Source organism: Ovis canadensis, chromosome 6 (assembly GCF_042477335.2).
Source record: "Ovis canadensis isolate MfBH-ARS-UI-01 breed Bighorn chromosome 6, ARS-UI_OviCan_v2, whole genome shotgun sequence".
Lineage (NCBI taxonomy): Eukaryota > Metazoa > Chordata > Mammalia > Artiodactyla > Bovidae > Ovis > Ovis canadensis.
The window spans coordinates 75,863,036-75,877,788 of NC_091250.1; the positions used below are offsets into that span (position 1 = coordinate 75,863,036).

The 14,753-nt window shown below is 43.9% G+C and overlaps 1 protein-coding gene across 17 annotated transcripts in view; it reads right to left on the reverse strand.

The window, feature by feature from the left end:
* Window positions 1-14,753, reverse strand: part of RBM47 (RNA binding motif protein 47) — a 169,718-nt gene that overhangs the window by 87,564 nt on the left and 67,401 nt on the right. For 12 of the 17 annotated variants that reach the window (XM_069593961.1, XM_069593947.1, XM_069593954.1 and 9 more), the window contains one exon: window positions 12,702-12,786. The gene's annotated coding sequence lies outside the window, so the exon portion shown is untranslated. Of the gene's footprint in view, window positions 1-11,699; window positions 11,853-12,701; window positions 12,787-12,912; window positions 12,993-14,753 lie in introns of those variants that run through there. The other 5 variants (XM_069593969.1, XM_069593953.1, XM_069593966.1 and 2 more) reach the window with 5 other exon arrangements.

Below are 14,753 nucleotides of genomic sequence, written 5' to 3' on the forward strand. Positions count from 1 at the left end.
TCATTGGAAGGACTGATGCTGAAGCTGAAATTCCAATATTTTGGCCACCTGATGCGAAGAGCTGACTCATCTGAAAAGACCCTGATACTGGGAAAGATTGAAGGCGGAAGGAGAAGGGGACGACAGAGGATGAGATGGTTGGATGGCATCACCGACTCAATGGACATGAGTTTGAATAAATTCCAGGAGTTGGTGATGGACAAGGAGGCCTGGCGTGCTGCAGTCCACAGGATCACACAGAGTCAGACAGAACTGAGTGACTGAACTGAACTGAACTGACCAGGGACGTTTGATAATTAAGAAGTACATTTTAGGAACCAAATCTCGGTGAGAACCTAGAGAGCAGGCCTAGGTAGAGAGAGGGTTTGGAGAAATCCAAGGGCCTTTTCCATGGGGTGTCTGAAGAGAACGTTAAAGAGTAATTTAAAAAAATTTTTTAAACAGTCAACTTCACCCTGTGTCTCAGGCCCACATGACAGGGCTGCTGTCTGAGCTCAGATACCGGCCCAGCCCTATCTGGTGGCCCCTGTGTCTCCCCAGCAGTCTCTCTATCTGCATATGCAATCTAGATCCCTCAAGCACTGAAAGGAGTGTCTTGGAGGAGAGGGGAAAAGGAAAAGAATAACAAACGGAGATGCAAGCCCGGCTCCTGCCTCAGATAAGCTTGGATGACCATGGAGTGTGCAGCTTTTCCCTTCAAGGGGCCTCCAGAATTTATTCTCCTGAATGCTGAATGTCAAGGAAGACACAGCCAGAAACTGTGACTCATCAAATTTCCAACGTCAAGACCAGAGAGCACAGACTGGATCCAAGGACTGGCTTTGCACTCAGAGTCAAGGCCCCTGCCTGCTTTCAATAGAAAGGGGGTGGAGCCATGGCCCAGCCTTCGCCCCCAGCAGCTGCCCTTCCCTGACTTGGCACATGGAGAACAGGGAGTTTTATCCACTGTGCTTGAGCCACAGGCCATCACGACATTTCAGAAAGCGATCTGCCTTGAAAAGTGGTTGGATCTGTACAGGAAGGTCACTCACTGGCTGTTTGTGTAGAGCCACATAGTAAATATTTTCAGCTCTGTGGGCCAAATGGTTATATATGTTTCTTTTTCTTTCTTTGAGAAAGCCTTAAAAATGTAAAAACCCATTCTGAGCGACATACAAAAAGTGGCAGCAGAGTGGGCCTTAGTTTACTGGTCCCTTACTTAGAGCAACAGCTAAGGGTGGGCAGCATAAACTAGGGGTTTTCAGTTTGGTTGTTAAAACCATGAGGCAGGGAGTTGCAGCTACTGCAGCCAGAGCCCCTAGAGCCTGTGAGAAGTTACTGCAATGAGAAGCCCGTGTATGCAACTAGAGAGCAGCTCTTGCCTGCCACAATTAGAGAAAAACCCGCACAGCAAGGAAGACCCAGCAGAGCCAAAACAAATAAATTAACTGATTAAAACAAAACAAACCATGAGGCAGCTGTGACATTGCCTTGTTGCTGACAAAGACCACTAATTCTCCTTCGCACTTGCCTGGTCTAACATTCTCTGCTTGTGGAGTCATCTTCCCTTTGCTATGATCCTCTTCAAAGAAGAATTTAGCTATAGATCTGGTGAAATCAATCCTTAAAATGATAGTCTTATATAGTCAGAAAATCAGATAAATACGATGGAATTTTAAATAAGTTAGAATATTTTTAACAGGCTAGTTTTCTGGTTTTCTTCAGGTGTATCTGTGTGTGTGTGTGTGTTGTACATGACTGCATTTCTGCTTAAAAGTGAACACTCCATACTTTGGTAGTCCTCATACTTGGGTGTGTGCTCAGTTGCGTCTGACTTATTGTGACCCCATGGACTTTAGCCCACTGGGTTCCTCTGTCCATGGGATTTTCCAGGCAAAAATACTGGAATATTCTTACTGGGTTGCCATTTCCTACTGTAGGGGATCTTCCCAACCCAGGGATCGAACCTGCATCACTTGCATTTCTTACACTGGCAGGCTGATTTTTTTTACCAGTTGCACCACTTGGGAAGCATGCATATATATCACAAAATTCCAAACATGGAAAAACCCTCCGACAGAGCCTAGCCTATAACTGTTTACATTTGGGGAAACTATAACCTACTTCAGTTAAATGAGATAGTCCAGCTGACACAGTGACTGGCAGAAGAGCTGGGGCCAGAAACTTGGTTTCCTAATTTCCAAAATTAGTTCTATTTCTACTACTCGACTTCATTGCACATTGCCAAGTTGGTACTAAAAATTCAATTCGACAAATACAGTATTTCCATATATACCCAGCACTGGCTTGTGCTCTGGGATACAAAAGAAGTGCAAGAGAAGAGTCCTGCCCAAGAAAAACTTTTGAGCTCACTGAGAAAACAAGGCACACACACACACATGAAATAAATATATTGCCTTACATTATTACATAATTGCAGGGCTAAAGCAGAACTGATAACACTTCCTATGATGATGGAACATTTCTCTGTTTTTGCTGTTCAACACAGTGGCCAGTAGCCATGTGTGGCTGCTGAGTACTTCAAAAGTGGGTAGTGGGGCCTCCCTGCTGGCTCCGCTGGCTGATGCAGGAAGACACGGGTTCAATCCCTGGTCTGGGAAGATCCCACATGCTGCAGAGCAACTCAGCCCGTGCGCCACAACCATTGAGCCCACGTGCCCCAACTACTGAAGCCCTTGCTCTAGGGCGCCTGTGCTCCACAACGAAAGAAGCCACCTCAGTGAGAAGCCGGCACACCAGAACTGCAGAGTAGCCCATGCTCACCAAAGCTAGAGAAAAGCCACGCAGCAATGGAGACCCAGCACAGCCAAAAAGAAAATTAATTTTTTTAAAATGTGGGTAGTTCTTGGACTCTTTAATCAATAAAAATTAATAAGAGGCGAGAAGAGGAATTCAGGCAAGGTTTTATTAAGACTCCTGCTGTAGCACAAGAGAGTGAGGTGGGGTGAGCTGGTCCCTTAAATGGGGTGAGAGTAGGCACAGAGCAGTGGGACGGGCAGTACCCTGCTCTGGCTCCCAGCACCTCAGAAGTAGCAGTTGGCCCTTTTGGTTTTGGCCTTTTAGTGTTTTGTTCCTAATTTGCCTCCACTCAGTATGTGCACAGTTATTTTTAGTTCCTCACAGTTTCTTTGTGTTTTGTTGCTCGAGGAGACGTTTGTCCAGGACCAAGCACTGCAGTAAAAGGTCCCAGGACCCAAGACCCAGACTGTCTCATGACTAACGAAGTAAACTTTTAATGATATTAATTTTTAATTCCCACTGGTAGCTCAGTGGGTAAAGTCTGCCTGCAACGCAGGAGACTGGAGTTCGATCCCTGCTTCAGAATGATCCCCTGGAGAAGGAAAGGGCAAACCACTCCAGTATTCTTGCCTGGAAAATCCCCATGGACAAAGGAGCCTGGTGGACTACAGTCCATGGAATCCCAAGAGTCAGACAGGACTTAGGGACTAACCCACCACCAGAATTTTAGTTAGTTTGAATAACCACATGTGGCTAGTGGTTACTGTACGGGGCATCACAGGTCTAAAAAAGCAGTTAAAGATACGGATGGAAGATATGTAACAGATATCCTGTCACTTCTTCCCCCTGCACCTTTGGCAGAAACCACTGTGGCTCACAGAACCCGTTCCCTCTGGGCAGGGATGAGCTCTCGGGATTCTCCATATTTTCAATTGCTAGGATGTGGCGTATATAATGAAACCTATTTGCCGTCCTTGAGACAAATAGAAGGTGACAAATGTAGCAGGAAGGAAGTACTTGGGCCAAGCTTGGAAAGGCAGCATTTAGACAGATACACAGAAAGGGGCAGATTGTGTGGGGCTCTCCATGGGGGGAAGAGCATGAGCAAAGCAACTGATAGAGTTCTCCTGGTTCCAGGACAAGGGGGATGCTGGGCTGGCCAGAAAGGGGGGTATGGTGAGATAAGGGGTCATGCAGAGGGTGGGACTAGATGAAGGAGACCTTTGGATTCCAGAAGGTTAGACTTTTTCTCAAGAGCAATGGGAGCCCCTGAAGGTTTAAGCAGGATAATGACAGGAGAAAAACATGTTTTGAGAATTTGATCTGATAGTGAACCACAGATAGGATTGTATAATGGACACATACATTCAGAGACCAGTGAGACAACAATCGGGGCTTCCCTGGTGGCTCAGAGGTTAAAGCGTCTGCCTGCAATGAGGGAGACCTGGGTTCGATCCCTGGGTTGGGAAGATCCTCTGGAGAAAGAAATGGCAACCCACTCCAGTATTCTTGCCTGGAGAATCCCATGGACATAGGAGCCTGGTGGGCTACAGTCCACGGGGTTGCAAAGAGTCGGACACAACTGAGCGACTTCACTCACTCAAGATAACAATTGATATGGTGCTAGAGAAGACTCTTGAGTGTCCCTTGGACAGCAAGGAGATCAAACTAGTCAATCTAAAGGAAATAAACCCTGAATATTCATTGGAAGGACTCATGCTGAAGCTGAAGCTCCAATACTTTGGCCACCTGATGCCGAGAGATGATTCACTGGAAAAGACTGGAAAGATTCTGGGAAAGATTGAGGGCAGGAGAAGAAGGGGGTGACAGAGAATGAGCTCGTTGGATGGCATTACCGAATCAATGTACCTGAGTTTCAGCAAACTCCGAGAGACGGTGAAGGGCAGGGAAACATGGTGTGTTGCAGTCCATGTGGTCGCAAAAAGTCCGACACGAATTAGCAACTGAATAACAAAGAGGGCTATTCTGCTAAAGGGTCTTGGTTTTCCTTTAGGAAAGTAACACTTGCTTACTTAGGAAAATGAGTAAATCACTGAAAAGCACATATAAAAATTAAAACTAGACCTCTACCTTTCACACTCAACCATAGTTGGCATTTTGATGTAGCTTCTTCTAGGCTGGTTTTTTTTTTTTTCCCCTTCCATGGCTATTGGAATAAATCAGGAATAAAGTTAGGACTAGAACGAGGAAGGTGGTAGTGTGAATAAAGAGGGAAAGCTTACAAAAGGAATTTTTAAGTGAGACAGCAGAGTGATGAGTAAAAATAATCTCTTCTTATTGGTGTCTCATTAAAGGACAGATGACATTTTCGAGACCTGCCTAGACCTAAAATGGAACTAAACTGTTTACATGCATGTCTCTGTGCATTTCAGAGAAGGCAATGGCACCCCACTCCAGCACTCTTGCCTGGAAAATCCCATGGACGGAGGAGCCTGGTAGGCTGCAGTCAATGGGGTTGCTAGTCAGACATGACTGAGCAACTTCACTTTCACTTTTCACTTTCATGCATTGGAGAAGGAAATGGCAACCCACTCCAGTGTTCTTGCCTGGAAAATCCCAGGGACGAGGGAGCCTGGTGGGCTGCTGTCTAAGAGGTCACACAGAGTAGGACACAACTGAAGCAACTTAGCAACAGGAGCAGCTCTGTGCATTTTAGTGAACACATATATAGATAGCAGGACTTGTCAAGACAGTAAAGTTTCCTTGATCATTGCACTGTTCCCTGATGGCTCAGAAGGTAAAGCATCTTGCTTACAATGCGGGAGACCTGGGTTTGATCCCTAGGTCAGGAAGATCCTCTGGAGAAGGAAATGGCAACCGACTCCAGTACTCTTGCCTGGAAAATCCCATGAACAGAGGAGCATGGTGGGCTACAGTCCACGGGGTCTCAAAGAGTCAGACACAACTGAGAGACTTCACTTTCACTATAATCTGTAAGATTTTAGGTGAAAAGTAATTAAAGTGTATATTCTCGGCAGTGTTATAAGGAGAATGTGTAGATGTGGTTCCCAGGACATGTCATGGGGTGGTGTAAACAGGGGATCCAGTCTCAGAGAGTACGCCACCAAGCAGTGACAGCGTCTTCTTAAGACCCAAAGGTTTTTAAGGCCCAAACCATCTTCACAGACCACAGGAAAACAAAAAACAAAAAAACAAAAACAGCTGCTAGAGAACACAAATTATGCTTTCCACAAGTGTAAACCAGTTGTTCTCCACATGGGACCTACACGAGACTCAAAATCTTGGAGTTTTCAAAAAATATTGACAGTAGGTTTCCTTCTCAGACCAATGATATTAGGGTCTCAGTAAGCAGGGCCTATGCATTGTTTTTTTTTTTAAGTTCTCAAGATGACTGATGCCTGAAGCGTCAGCAGATATCCCAGAGCTAGAACATTTCAAAGGGTCTAGGGGCAGTGAGTGATCCAGACCTGAATGACTGTGTTCTTAGCCACACTGGTGAAAAGCTGCAGCCAGTTCTTTAGTGAAGGGGAACTAGAGGCCAAAAGAGAACCCACCACGGAACTTTTTAATTTGCATATTAAACTATACATAGCTTCTATTTTCAGAATATATGATCTGTCATTTTCAATACACCCTTTCATCATTTTCACTGAACAAAGTGTGATTGAACTCCTGGGGACTGTGGCTACTCAATGAACTCTGGCCAAAGAAACATGCCTTTTTCTGAGGATCCCTTGCCTTCTGAGGGGCTACTAGTTAAACAGTGTAGACGCTGGCTTCAGATGGACCTCAGTGAGCGTGCCAGCTTTGCTGTGCACTCACTAAAACTCTGTGACTGTGTGCAAGTTACACATTCTGTTTCATACCTCAGTTTCCTGAGCTGCCAAACAGGAATCTTAATGCCTATATGGGATTATTGTAGAAATTAAATGAGGCCATACAGGTAAAAGGCTTCCCTGGTGGCTCAGATGGTAAAGAATCTGCCTGTAATGCAGGGGACCCGGGTTCAATCCCTGGGTCAGGAAGATCCCCTGAAGAAGGGAATGGCAGCCAACCCTAGTATTCTTGCCTGGAAAAGTCCACGGACAGAGGAGCCTAGCAGGATATAGACCATGGGGTCACAAAGAGTCAGACACAAATAAGTGACTAACATTTTCATACAGGTAAAAGAGATAATACCATTAAAAGACTTCTTTGGTGCCTGGCACAGAGTAAGCACTCAATAAATATTATCATTATTGCCATTATTTATCATTTATTTTCATCATCACCTCTGGGTTTCTTCTGACACCAATATTTTATGGTTCTCAGAATCGCTGGTGGCTGACTGCACAGATGGAGATTGCCAAAAATTAGCAGGTACTAACAAGTTAAGATTTAAATAAAGGCCCAGACTGGATTCGGCTCCCTTCATCCCAGCCTGACTCTTCAATAACTGCTTCATTCTTTGCTTAAGCTGTCCCTTATATGTTGCAGATGCTGGTTTTAGTTTCAAAATGATGTCACTTATTTTGCAGGCACAGAACGTGGGTCATTCTTGATGAAAGCAATGTAGTTCTGTTACTGATATTTCTGGGCAGCACAGACACCTGTGAACCTGGCTGAAGTGAATGTCAGATCTCTGCCTCCATCTGTCCCTGCTGCATCAACTGCTAACACTTGGGGGCAAACTGCCTGAACGTTGGCCCCCCCAACTCAGCATAATTCTGATGCTTGTCTAATGACTGGAATGAAGACGTTGTTCTTGGAAACTTCGGGGTTGACATTTGAGTGTTGCCCATGAAATTTGCCTAAAGGCCCAATGCTGACGTTAGCCACAGATGTCAGCCTCATAACCGTGAAGTGTTCTCTTTGCTTTCCACCATACCAATAGCCTCCTACAGAGCATACTGCCATCATCGATCGTCATTCTGCCAAAAGACACACATCCTGTTGATGCCCATAGCTTTCTTTTTCTTTGTCCATGATGGGAATAAACCTCTTCCTTTTAGGAAGACAGTCCTCCTTTTGTAGGCAAACATCCGTCATGATGTTATTGGTTGAGTCATGGCCTACATTCACCTCGCCACCTTTCCATTTTTGAAAACGGGTTACCTTGTTTTGCAAATAGCAAGTCATCAAGCAGGTTGCCAAAGGAACTACTGGCTCTGTGAAACTTTTGTCCAAGTGATGAAATAATTTTAGTAAGAGAAATTATCAGTTTGGGATTAGCCACAAACTCCCCATGAAACCCAATTTTTCCTTAAGAAAACCAGTTTTTCCTAACGTCTGTTGATTTGGATCCAAAAAACACACCTCAGGATCATCTTAGTTACAGGAATGACATGTCATGAAGTCACTGGTTGATATCCACAACAAGCTAAGTGTGAATTGGGCATAACTACTTTGATACCAAGTCTTGGAAATTTCTTTGGCATATATCACCATTGGTCTTTATAAATAGCAAAGGACTTTGGCTACACAATAAGTTACTTTTGCATAAGTTCTCAACACCAGCCAGCTCCATACCTGAATTAGCACTTTTATTAAACTGGATCAGATATCAGACAAAACAAAAGGAGACAAGAGGTCTAGACAAGAAAGTAGCAAATTTGTTCTCTGGTAAACCTGGATAGAGATGAGAAAAGAGACTCATTAACTTCTACTGCATTTTCAAAAATACATTAACTATATGAGTTTACTTGTTACTCATATATTGTTGCTTATTGCTTGATTCATTCCTGCTTTATTAACATTTTCTCATAACTAAATGGTCTTCCCTGGTAGCTCAGCTGGTAAAGAATCTGCCTGCAATGCAGGAGACCCCGGTTTGATTCCTTGGTTGGGAAGATCTCTTGAAGAAGGGATAAGCTATCCACTCCAATATTCTTGGGCTTCCCTGGTGGCTCAGATGGTAAAGAATCTGCCTGCAATGTGTGAGACCTGGGTTCAATCCCTGGGTTGGGAAGATCCCCTGGAGGAGGGCATGGCAACCCACTCCACTATTCCTGCCTGGAGAATCCCATGGACAGAGGAGCCTGGCGGGCTACAGTCCCTGGAGTTGCAAAGAGTCGGATGTGACTGCGCAACTAAGCACAGCACAGGGCAGCACAGCGAAGCATAACTAAATGGCTTAGCTTTCACCCCGAAACTCTTCTGGGGCCAGGATCACATCTGGTCCATCTTTGTATTCCTCACACTCCTGCCCCAGCATCTCTCATTATGGAGTACTTTTAAGTTTATTCACCTGCATCAAATTAAATTATGGGCCTTTTTCCCCCTCTCTGCAGTAATAAGTTATATGGTACAAAGTAAATACTAAGTGATCACATCCATAACATGTGATGGAAAAAAAACATCTATTTTCAGAAGAAGCATAAAAGCCACAATTAGAACCTGCCTTTGGAGACTGACTTCAGCAGCCTTGTAGTTGAGCAAATGAAAGAAGTTTGTTTCAACTCACTCGCTTCATCTTTTGTGTACCTGTTCTTTAGCAGGTTTCCTTCATATGGACCACATGAGTTAGGTGACTGTAAGGAGCCTAGTTCTACTTGAGGTATAGCATGCCTTCTTCAAACAAAATGATGTCAAGATCATTTTCCAAAAGGCAGCCCTTCTGGTAATTTTTAGGGATTTGAGGAAAATTGCTTCTAAGAAATTTGTGATCTCATCAAATGAAATCTACAGTAAAGGAACACGAAGAGTCATTTTAGCAAAGAAAACAGTATATTAAGCTGTTCACCTTTTTCTCGTTTTCAAAAGTAACTTGCATCTTCAGCTTACAGGTTAAACAATATCCACTCCTGAATTTATTAACTTACTTGGAATGGAAATCTAGGCTATGATGACCAGGAAAGGTCAGCACTCAAAATGTTTCACTATTTTACTTAAAGGCCACCAGAAATTCTGTGATTTTCCCCCTTTGCCCTTCCTATGAATGCCCACCACCTGATGTCCTGTCTTGATGGAGGTGCACAGACTTCCTGTGACTTGAGAAAAGTCAGATAATGACCTAAATGTTAATGTTTTAAGAGGACTGGCCAAAGAGGTCACCAAAAGTTTACACTAAAAGTTCAAATTTCTATATATCAATCATGGCCAGTGATTCCCTTTCCTTCTGAATGGGGAAAACAGATCAATCTTATCTCAAACTGAGGTAGAAAAATCTTGAAAAATAAAATTAGAAGTTCTGTTAAAAAGATATATCTAGCCCTGGTAGGCCCCTACACTCAATAGATCTCTCAAAAATGACATCAAATTCATTCATGACTAAGAAACCAGCAAGTTTGGTCAATTCAATCAAACTGGGGTTCCACGTCGTGTGTGTATGTGCACATGTCTAAATGCACAGGTGTGAATTTCTGAATCTGTCAGTTAAGTTACTCAGTTGCTCAACAGTACTCTGGATAGAAAATGTCAACATAGAGCATGAAGATTTGGTATCTGAGAATCTCATAATGGTCCAAAATGGAAGTAAGGTCAGTAGCTGACCTCTGTCCATTCTAGTTAAACCATATATATATATATATATATATATATATATATATATAGAGAGAGAGAGAGAGAGAGAGAGAGAGGCCATGTCACATCACATGTGGGATCCCAACCCAGGATCAAACCTGGCCCCCTGCTGCAGTGGGAGCATAGTCTTAACCATTGGACCACGAAGGAAGTCCTCCATTTTTTTTCCTTAAGCCTGGCTTTTGGATGGAGGAATTATATATCCCATTACGAGAAATCACCCCTCCCTGATGCCATTAAATAAACAGAGAAAAAGAAAAGTGGACACATTTGTTCATGAAAACAATCCCTCATTAGAAGCTGATCACCCTCTGTGAGGGGTAAATGAGGGAAATTAAGAACACAGATTTGAGAACTCAAAAGATTGGTAGGGAAATAGAATCTGGAATCCAGCTCTAGGAAATGATGCTAATAGGAAAGGAAGAATATATGTTGAATCACAAAACCAAAAAAGTCTCTTTAAAGGTCTTTTAAAGACATTCTTACAGACATTTGACTAGGTCAAAAGATTCTTCCAGAATTTGACATCTGTTCATCTGAAGCCACTTTCCTTTACCTCTTTCCCCATTAGGTTCATGCTTATTCCTTGAACCTGATGCTCACTGGCCCATTTTGAAACCCTCCAGGTATCCTCATTTGACAAGTCGCTACTGACTGCCCCCAGTCTCCCATGCCTAGTAAATCATTCCTTCTTCTTTGGGTCTCAGTTAAAACAGCACTGAAATTCCAAGAAACCTTCCCTGATGGTCACTCCTTTCACTAACGTTCAAAGTAGGTCCTTTCTTAATTTCTTATAATTCTTCTTCGGCCCACTCACAACTCTTTCATTATTTAATGTCTGGTTTGACCCCTGGTGGCTCAGACGGTAAAGAATCTGCCTGCAATGTGGGAGACCTGGGTTCGATCCCTAGGTTGGAAACATCCCCTGGAGAAGAGAATGGCTACCCACTCCAGTATTCTGGCCTGGAGAATCAGATGCGACTTTCACTTTGTTTTTGACTACTAGACCAGGTTCCTGGGGGCAGAAAACCAATCTTTTCTGTCTTACTTACCCAGCATGTAGCACAGAGCCTGGCACTGTGCTAGGGAAAACCTTTGTTAACTGATTCACCTACTGACTTTAAGGTTAATGTACTATCACGTGTGGTTCCCTATAATATAGAGGTTCTGAAAATATTAAAGCCTATATAAATCAGTCCATACTGCATTATACTCTATAAAGACGCTATTTACCCATGCATTTAACATGAATGTGAATTTGGACTCATTCACACATAACTCTGTAGAAGGAAACGGCAACCCACTCCAGTATCCTTGCCTGGAGAATCCCTATGGATAGAGGAGCCTGGCGGGATACAGTCCACAGCATTGCAAAGAGTCGGACACAACTGAAGTGACTTAGCACAAGCACTCATGCATACATAAATCATCCTGACAAATCATTCTGGGGTGAAATATTCTAAAATAGAGCATCTTACTTGTAAACGCCACGATGCCAACCACTGGAGAGGAAGCAGGTGTTGGATAAGACAGTATCTGGCTTTAGGATCTGCTATCTAACTGACTGCTCCATGAGGTCACATGGGCTGTTCTGAATGCCAGCACCACTGCTAAGGAGGTCCACGGGCTACCTGTCTCATCAGAGGGAGTAACAAAGATACTAGTTTCTAAAGACATTTGCACTTTGTGAAAAATAGGACACAGAGAACACTTAATGATAGTCATTTGATGGTTATTAGAAGAATGCTGTATTTCACCAAATCAGAATCTCCATAACATGCATCCCCATTTTAGACAAGTTAAATTATGAGGGGAAATGTACTTTTAGAGTTATGAAATGCAGTGAACTACAAGAAAAACTCAGTATTAAAAGACTTCAAGCAAAGTCATTCGCATATAGCCTCGGTCATTTTTTTTTTACTGTGGGAGTCCTCTGGGGCCAACGGTACTTATAAACATATAGGACACTCTGGCCTAGTAAATTAAGCAAATGTCCAGAAGCAAAAACAATAAGCGTTGGTTAAAACATGAGAGAGAAGGGTTTCCCTGGTGGCTCAGTGGTAAAGAATCCGCCTGTCAATGCAGGAGATGTGGGTTCAATCCCGGATCCAGGAAGATCCCACATGCCACAGGGCAACTAAACCTGTGCACCACAACTCCTGAGCCTGTGCTCTTAGCCCAGGGGCCGCAACTACTGAGCCCGCTCGCCCTAGAGCTCACGACCCACAACAAGAGAAGCGACCGTAATGAGAAACTCACACACCCCAACTAGAGAGCAGCCCTGGCTCACGACAACTAGAGAAAGCCCACACAGCAATGAAGACCCAGTGCAGCCGAAAATGAATTAAATAACTTTTAAAATAAATAAATAATGATAGAGAGAGAGGATTAACATTTGGTGTCACTATGTACTATTCACCTACTTTTCTCCAACCCTTGATGATGTTTGTCTGACGGGAAGACAGAGTCAGATTACTTACCAAACCTCCTCAGCGAGCCCAGGAGTGGCTGCTCACTGCTAGGGTGCCAGACACAAGGTGTCCTGATGCCTCTGTTACCCGAACTCTGAAATGGAAAAGATAACACTATTAACCCGGAGATGGCTAACGAGGAGCGTGCGGTTAATGACAGCTAAGTGGACGGAGGGGAGGTGGGAAAAAGAAGAAATACGGCGCTTTGATTACGGCACACCTTTATGTGTGCATTGATTACAGGGAAAGCTACATAACCAGTCAGTACAAGAGTTCTGCACTGGCTCACATACATGGAGAAAATAGGTCATGTCCTTTTGCCAATTCCACAAGGCTATTCAGGTTGATATTAACTAAGGCATATTCAGGGCTTCCCAGGTGCCACAGTGGTAAGGAACCTGCCTGTCAATACAGGAGACGCAAGAGATGTAGGTTCGATCCCTGGGTTGGGAAGATTCCCTGGAGGAGGGCAGGGTACCCACTCCAGTATTCTTGCCTAGAGAATCCCATGGACAGAGGAGCCTGGCAGGTTACTGTCCATGGGGTTGCAAAGAGGCGGACATGACTGAAGGGGCACACATGCCTGCACAAAGGATATTCAAGTGAAAAAAATCTCAACTCTGACAAGGAGAGAAGAGGAAAACACATAAAGAAGTGGTGTAACTGGGAGAGGGAGCTCATGGATTTCCCTAGGTGTTCAAACTCTGCTCTACTGCTTGCTAGCTCAGTGACTTTGGACATTCTACTCAACCTCTCTGATCCTTCTTTTTCTCATCCAATATGAGCCTGCTATCCACCTGTTAGGGACACTGTGACAACAAATAAGACAACAGGGCTATGAGGGCCATGAAGCCCTTAGGGCCCCGTGAGAGAGACCACTCAATGGAGGGCAGCTATGATTACTATATTCCTTTAAATTTCTTTCTGCAGGGCACATTAAGTTGTGGTCTTTTAGGGTAAATCACCAAACACTCAAAATGGTTTGAAGTCTGTGAGCTGTTAGCGTTTTAAAATATTTCTTTACCTTTGGAAGCCCTTTGCAGCTGGCTTTTCTGCCCATATATGAACAATATTCCTTAAGTATTCAGCTTCATCTTTACGTAAACATATTTGATTAACTAGGCTCTGTACAGCAGACTTCATCACGCTACTAGTCCACCAAGAATTAATAAAACCGCACAGGACTCTCACTCCCTCCCTTTCCAAGAAAGACCGTAAGTCTGCAACCTACCTCTGGGAAACAAAATACTGAGTTCTGTTAACTCCTCTAGTTGAAATAGGTAATCATTTGTTCCAAAGTTCTTCCCAACTCAATGGCCTCATTAACCAAGGTTGAGCTTTTGATTAACATGCAGGGCTTGAAGGAACTTTGACCCAGAAAGCTGGCATCTGACTCGCTTCTAAGCCCAACTTGTGTCACAAGTGCAGGTTTCAAGGGTAATAAAGGACCTGGGTGTTTGCTTACAGCAAACGGAGGTGGTGCCATGTCATTACAGAGCTTTTCCCAACTGTCCACCCAACCCTTGGCAAAGACAGTTTGCAGCCTGCACGTCGGCTTTTGGAGTGAACAGAATGAAAAGGTGTGGATTACCAAACTGAAAAGCACCTAAGTTCTACCTGGCACATTACCTAAATGTCAGTTGTTTAAGAAACATGAATATGATCCCCAGATGATAGTGATCAGAGCAGAGATTAGGTGTTGGGGCAGGTGCATGCTCTGTCTCCAGATTCTGCCTCAGTGAGCAAACTGCTCTCTCTGAAGGCTCCAGAGTTCTACAACAGTCTTCAGCCACAAAGCAGAGACCACAGCACCTGAACGTTCACGTCCTTGCCTATTTTAAGATGAATAGTGTCCTTCCCAAATTCATACGTTGAAGTGCTGACATCACCCCTGCCTCAGCACCTCAGAATGTGACAGTATTCGGAGATGCCTTTGAGAAGGTAACTAAGGTTAAAAGAGGTCATATGGGTGAGCCCTAAAGTTGCTCAATGGCTCAGCGGCTAAAGAATCTGCCGTTAGTGCAAGAGACAAAGGAGATGTGGTTTGATCCCTGAGTCAGG